Below are 7,721 nucleotides of genomic sequence, written 5' to 3'. Positions count from 1 at the left end.
ACTATCGAATAATTGCACGACTTTTAAAGGTAGGCCCAGCTTTCGTGACAAAACAGCAATGAAATCAAGAAAGACTGCTTACTTTCGAAACGCGATCCAGTAATATATTACTAAAAATCCGAAAACGTTCTGAAAATTTTTCTTTTTGCCGTACTTAACTTAATTGAAAATGCACATTATTTATAGAAATCAATAAAGGTAATTGAGAAAATAGCCCTTTAGTTTATTTGCTGAAATGATTTTTTTAATATTTTATTTGTTAAGTGAAAATGCTTCCTGCGTTTTATTTCGAATGTCTTGTCAACAGGGATTCCATATTATTAAATTTTGAATACTTTTCGGTAGATATGAGGTAAAAGGGCACTCTATAGTTGTAGTTACAGGACAGAAAATTAAAATAAACATTTTTTTTTTTTTTTTTTTCAATTTACCAAACTTTGCTGTGCTTTAATTAAATTTGTTTAGTCGCTGTATATATGTTTAATAGGTGGTTGTCTCTTTAATCCGAAAACATTCGGTAGACTAACTTACAGCTGAAACAGGCTTAAAACTTTTTTATTGGTTCTTCATCAAATGCATTTCGGACCAGTTTTATGAGTCCTGGTCCCTCATCAGTGCTACAGGAAATCAAAGGTTTTTTATTAACATGGGTGACGCGAGTACGTACATAATAAGATTTACAAAAATTCTTTAAAAAACGTTTTAACTAAATACATTTTTTATACCTTTTTCGTATACTCTTTATTAACAATACATTGCTTACTGGTATCTGTTTTCATATTCGTATTTTAATTCCTATTTTCCCTTGTATTTACAGTAGTACTATAATTATAAAGTTTTCTTATATAAAATCTTTTACAAAGATCTGTGTAACTAATATAGAGTTTTCTAAAATTAAATACGTACTTACTATTTTTTCGGATGTACTTTAAACATTTTACAGCAAATTTTGGTCCTATAAATATACACTGAAGGTTGTTCGGAAAGCATTGCGCTTTTTACAATACTAGAACGTTTTTGCAGTAGGGTGCCACACATAAAACTATTAGTCTGTTGCGCCATCTATTACATAATACCACTGTTGGTCGATTTGCATTCCATTTGACAGATTCACTAAGTTACTATTATTGCAATGTTTTTTTATTTCTATGTGTTCTTTAAACTTACGTTTATATATATTTTTCTCGGAATGTAAAATTTTGGTGTTATTTTTTTCTATTTGGCAACTATTGTTTATTATGTGGTTAAACCAAGGGGAGGTGTTATGTTTCAACCTGATGGCAGCCATATGTTCATTGATCCGTGATTCCAATTTACGACCAGTTTCACCTATGTAATATTGTGGGTGTTGACAATTGCAGCTGATTTTATAAACGACTCCTGTTTTTTCCCATATATTATTATTATTTGGTTTTTTAACATTACAGATTTGTTGCGATATTTTGTTTGTTAACAAAGGGGCTAAAACAATATTGTCATTTTTTAGGGATTTAGAGCATTTTTCATAAATATGTTTAGATATATAAGGGAACGGTTTATGGTTGGTTTCCTTCTTGTATTTTATACTAAACCTGTGTTTGTAATATTGTGTTTGCCAGATATTTAATAAGTGCTTGGGGTAGTTATTAAGTATATATTTATGATTTAACTTTTCGACCATAGTTTGGCGTTCGTTATGTTGACTCGTCCTAGTGTATATTTTCTTTAAGTCCATAATATATGTATTCTTTTTTATGGTACTAGGGGTGTAGGAATAATAATTGATTGTTTTGTTTACGTCCGATGGTTTTTTGTAAGTTTTAAAAGTGAACCAATCTTTCTCTTTTTTTATAGTAATATCTAAAAAGTTGATTTTTTTATATTTTTCTAATTCTGTATCAAATTTTATGTATTGGTGTAAGCAATGTATTGTTAATAAAGAGTATACGAAAAAGGTATAAAAAATGTATTTAGTTAAAACGTTTTTTAAAGAATTTTTGTAAATCTTATTATGTACGTACTCGCGTCACCCATGTTAATAAAAAACCTTTGATTTCCTGTAGCACTGATGAGGGACCAGGACTCATAAAACTGGTCCGAAATGCATTTGATGAAGAACCAATAAAAAGTTTTAAGCCTGTTCAGCTGTAAGTTAGTCTACCGAATGTTTTCGGATTAAAGAGACAACCACCTATTAAACTTTGCTGTGCTCTTGCAAATGTGCTGATTTCAGAAGTCTCATCTAATATAATGGTAAAACTATTCGCTTTCAGTTTTGATCTGTGCAACAACTTGTTCGTGAACTTTTTCGCAGGATTTTCCATCTAAACACAGCATAGTTATTTAACATGAAATGATATGCGATGGTCAGGACTCGTTTGATCTGAAATAACTTGCATAATTCTTGCATTATCTTTGAGGTAAAATTGCTTTTTTTATTAGTGAGTAGTTGCTCTGGTACTGAAATCCGCAAAATGATTCGCATGGCATATGCATTGGCAACCGTTTTTGTTGTTAAATTTGAGATTGAAATTGCTACACCAAATGTATATAAATAGACCATTTATATACATTAACAATAATACATTTATAAACACTAGCAAATATTTGTAGCCATTTCGTGTATCCTGTAAACGGCCTTGGATATCCATAGCAGTTCTCTCGACGAATCTTGATATCCGAGGAAAAAATTGAAAAGATACCTGATGTCCAGTAGTTCGACTACAAAAGAGAATGCACTCCTGGCAACTTTCGCAATACTGGGTCATATCCCTATCCACTCAGCAGTGAGGGACGTATATATCCGATAAAAACAGGACATGGGCCACTGCCTACAGCCTCGCTGTCCGAGGGGCCTTGCGCCTCAAAAGTTTATGAACTACGTAAAGGCCTTGAACGCAACAAAAAAATTTACTTGTCATAAAACGATAAATATATTTACATATCAAATTTGTTTTTATTTAGACTCGTAACATTTACTGGCATTGCGTTGCTATCGCGAGGAATCCCTGCCAGCCGGGGATGGGGATTGCCCATTCTGTTTGTTTATGTTACGTTTACGCTGGATTCAAAAAATACTTGTCTGACGCTTGTCAATTTATTGAGAATAAGTTATGAACTGCGAAAAGACTTTAAAAATGAAGGGTTGCCAAAAAGAAAAGGATGTTCGATTATGAAAGGCAGCGATCAACCTATATAGTCTCCCAAAAGCCGGTATGAAACAGATTTTTTAACACCGTGATTGATTCTATAATAACAGTGGTGTGCCGTCATTGGAAGCGGTGGAAGCACTGCTTCCACCTTTCAATGACGGCTCGTAGTTGCCCTTGTAGTTTCTAAAATATAAATTTTCATATTTTAACGTACTTTGAATTAATTAAAATTAATATTTTATTAAAACTGCATTATGTATCTTATTACAAATTTCTATAAATATGTGAAAAAACGATAAGATTGCTATTGTATATTCGAATATCAACGGCGGAATGGAAGCGCTTCCGAGACAGCTTTCATGGCGAGAAAAACTGAATGGTGTAAAGCAGCCAGTGAGCATTGGTGCATGCACTTAATAGAGCACCAACCTCACCCTGTTTAGCTGGTGAAAGCTACACACGTGTAACGCTTCCAACGATTCTATCCCTTAGCCACTGGGTAGGGAGCTATCTAAGTGAATTTTTTAAGATTTAAACAGTAGTGTATTCAATGTTATTTTTATGTACGTTTCTTTGCAAAGTTATATTTGATTATAATTTTCTTTTACATATACTGTAATTATATTGACAGATTTTAAGACATAAAATCTATAGAATTTTTATGACTTTTAGATGTTAATAATTTTAATATTATGAAAAACAATTTTTCATAGCGTGTTTTAATTCTTTAAATGAAGTAAATTTTATGGGAAATTTTTTGATTTATCTAAATTACGTAGTGAATCGCAATATTTCTATTCGTGTCCGGACTATATTGACAAGTAACTCTTAGACATAAAACATATTATAATTAATGTCGATTCAAACAAAGACGTACTAAAAGAATTATATCATTTAATATCATTAATATTTACGGTACCATCTTCCGGTGGGTCTGCTGAGCGCAGTTTATTGACCACGAAGAAAATTCATACATTGGCCAGGAACACTCGGTCGGAGGAAAAATTTTCTGGTCGCTAGTGTTGGTTTCGGTACAAAAAAAGCTTTCAAATACGTTGATGGAGTCGACGACCAGCGACTTTTATAATAAAGTAATTAATGACTTTGCGGAAAAAATTGTCGAATACAGTTAGTTTATAAAAAATTAAAAAAAACAAGAAAGGCGATTAGCAAGAATTAGGTTCAAACTGTTTCCAGACTAATTAGAGAATTTTTAGATGCATCTAAAAATATGTTCGATTTTCCGCAAAAACCGCATCTGTGCCTGTAAATCTTGCTCATCGCTTTCTCTTAACACTCCCATTGTTAAGGAATACATTGTTTTTTCATCCCCACGTCAACTTCCTGTTCAGATATTGTTAAGGAATACATGTTCCGGGATGTTCCGTGACGTTCCCGAACGTTCCGTGACGTTCAGAATGTTCTGGGGTGTTCTGGAACAGAACACCCCAGAACATTCTGGAATGTTGTGGAATGCTCTCGAATACTCCCGAATGTTCTGGACTGTTCTAAAAATTTGTTGAGAGCAAAACTTCCAGCCCTTGTATCTTGAATAGCGCGCCATTCAGGTAAAAACGGGAACCTTTTTCATGGATGAGGGAGAGAGGGCTACCACACCATATAACTCCCTTGATCGTACCGGGACTCGTTTTTGAGTTTTAGCGGAACGCACACTGTACACTTACTTTTATGATATACAGTAGAGCATCGATTATCCGACCTCCGATTTACCGACTTATCGGTTAACCGACCGCGTTTTAGTCGGCAAATTCAAATGTCCGCAAGTGATGTGGCGCTACAATATTTGGCTGTCTTGGCTACTTTAATATTATTTTTGTTAAATTTTTGCGTGTTTTAGCTGGCAACACTGGCTCGACCATGAAAGGGAGGCTAGTATTTAAACCAGGCCGAATACACTATAGTAATAATGTATTTTTTCATACTTTTCGGTTATCCGACTTTTCAGTTATCCGACCAACCCCAGTCCCGAATTAAGTCGGATAATCGATGCTCTACTGTATATTGATTAGTATAAAATCGCAAAAACCTTAATTTTGACGATAAAGATGAGTTTTATGGCAGGAATGTAAAAATGTATATGCACAATAATAAGGAAAATCGTCATTAAGTCTGACCCAACTTGAGATACAATACATACTCCTCTATCCCCCAAACTTTAACTGCCAGAATTTGATAGCACCAACGCTACCATGCCAAATTTTCTTTGTGAATCATATCCCATATAGAGATATTAAAGGAAGTAGACCCCTATATGCACACACACAGACACACACTATATATATATATATAACATATACATTTACTACTGAATTTTTCACTGTTTTTTACTTTTTTTAGTTCAGGTTTTTTCAAACATGAAGATTTACAAAATTCCTAGTGGTTCAAATTTGACACAAGTTTGATATTTTTCACGTTATATACACAAGAGGCTGAGAAATTAAGATGAAGTTTCAAGATTACGATTCTTATATACACTGAAGCCAAAATTGCAATATTGCCACCTACTTGCGGGAAATGGACGCCAAAACCGGACAGAACACAAGAAAGTGATCGATGCCGAGTAAATGTAAAAATCACCTATTCCGTGTCCAGAAGGTAAATCAATCGCCTTCTTTTCAGAAAGAGTCAGGATCGCGTCTCGGTGACAGACAGGACAGTGGTTTGCCTTGTCTTGTAGCCGGAAACGGTTTTCTTCTCATCACACACATGTACTGTACAGTCTCTCTCACTCTCGTACACATTCAAGCATTTACATACACACTTTAACAAGTGTCAGCGCTCGGGTTAGATTGAGCCAAAGCTACTTCATATGAGCTAATACCAATTGAATTTATATTACAAAAGCGCAACTTTCCGCCTCCATTGTATTGTGATAGGACAAGATCGAGCATTGTCGTAGTAAAGAATTTTATAGTTATTTTTCACTCTCGACCAAAGCCCCGGCTGAGTGAAGCCACTCGAGTTTTATTTTCCTGTCTAACACGTAAACAGCAACTAGTTTTCCATACGAAATACTCTCAAAGCCATCGCCTCAGTATCTAAGTCATCCTAAGTATGGGGTTATCAAGCCAAACAACGATAACAAACTTTTTTCGTATTACAGTTATATTTATTACTCTCAGCAATTATACAACAATTCTTCCTTTTTTAAAGATATATTCTCAGTTTTTTTTCTAATCTTCATATTACAAAATATTTTATTGTTAAAAAAACCTTTTATTTCAATTTCATTGCTTGTAAGAGAAGAAAATATTTACTATTAATTCTATTATTTATATTTACTCTTATAAAAATCATTTGTGTAAAAACTTCAATATTCAGAAATCGATAGTATGAAGAATTTGTTTTTCAGACATTAAACGCTCAAGATTTAATCACATGAAAAAAAACACATAATATTAAATATTAATTATTTCGAGGAATTTCAAGTTTATGAGGTCATTAAACGTCTACATAATTCTGAATTTACCATTATATCTAGTATTAATGCATTAGTTAATTTAAAACGAATGTTCCAAAGAAATTTCTTTATCTGTGATTATGCACTTCTAAGCTTAAATGGCGCATTTGCAATGAGAAAAGGCTTTCTTTATAAAAGAGAAGTAAACAAAATGTTCAATTATATTCCTAAATATAATAAAGAAAATAATTATCATTTATATATATATTTTTAAACTTTACAAATATTTTGTTATATACAAATTATCGAATTTGTGAGGGGCTAGCCGAAAGTATAGAAAATAGTTATGAAAAATATGAAATATATTGTACATTATCATTGTATAATGTACAAAAGATAAGCATAGTACAGGTGGTATAAAGGCCATCGCGTAGTTCACTACTTTTCACAAGATTAACTCGATATAACTTTACAGCTATTATTATCTTTTTCGAACTTTATAATATTTAGACATAGCGTGAGAATTTGTCGGTAGTTTCTATTCATTTCAAGTATTCTATAAAACTTTCGAGTTTTCTCAATAACAACAATAGCTTCCAGCTCAATCCTGAATATTGATTTCACTTAAAATATATCACGTAAACTTTTATTACATTTATTACAACGGAGTCTACTCTGCTTATTGTTCGTTACTGGTAACACATTTGTGTGTTAGAAACTATTTTTTACACAAGGAAAGAAAGTAATGAATAGAAACGAGTCACACAATGCATTGGTATTATAAATAATTTCTATGAATATTTTTATGTAACAGAAATTGGACGTTAGGTATATAGACAATGATTTGATGCTAGTCTCACATTTTTGACATGAAAATTTTCTGATTTATTCTTTCTCTTCCTCCAAATAATATCTTATTTCATATCGATGAATGGAAACAGGATCTTTAGATGTTTTGGAATGTTTATTTCGATTAATATTGCTTTTGTACTGGCAGAAATTCGTGAGTATTATTTTCTATTAATTTTCTCGATAATGTCAATTTAGTTAATTAAAATATGTGTTTTATATATGATTAATTCGACTTGTTACTAACTGAACACGGAATTTCATGGATAACACAAAAATGCTAATATTGAATATAGGAATAACAAATAAATTATTATACA

The 7,721-nt window shown here is 32.4% G+C and overlaps 1 long non-coding RNA gene across 1 annotated transcript; it reads right to left on the bottom strand.

Annotated features, from left to right (window-relative positions):
* Positions 1-539: 539 nt before the first annotated feature.
* LOC136971927 (uncharacterized) lies at positions 540-770 on the bottom strand. The gene is made up of 2 exons (XR_010880240.1): positions 726-770; positions 540-617 (listed from the first exon to the last, which is right to left on the bottom strand). It is a non-coding gene; the product is annotated as an uncharacterized lncRNA (long non-coding RNA).
* Between the last annotated feature and the right edge of the window lie 6,951 nt (positions 771-7,721).

Source organism: Centruroides vittatus, unplaced genomic scaffold (assembly GCF_030686945.1).
Source record: "Centruroides vittatus isolate TY-2023 unplaced genomic scaffold, ASM3068694v2 contig_273, whole genome shotgun sequence".
NCBI classification, from domain to species: Eukaryota; Metazoa; Arthropoda; class Arachnida; order Scorpiones; family Buthidae; genus Centruroides; species Centruroides vittatus.
Note: the sequence above shows the minus strand (reverse complement) of the source record. Positions and strands in the feature narration are given on the sequence as shown.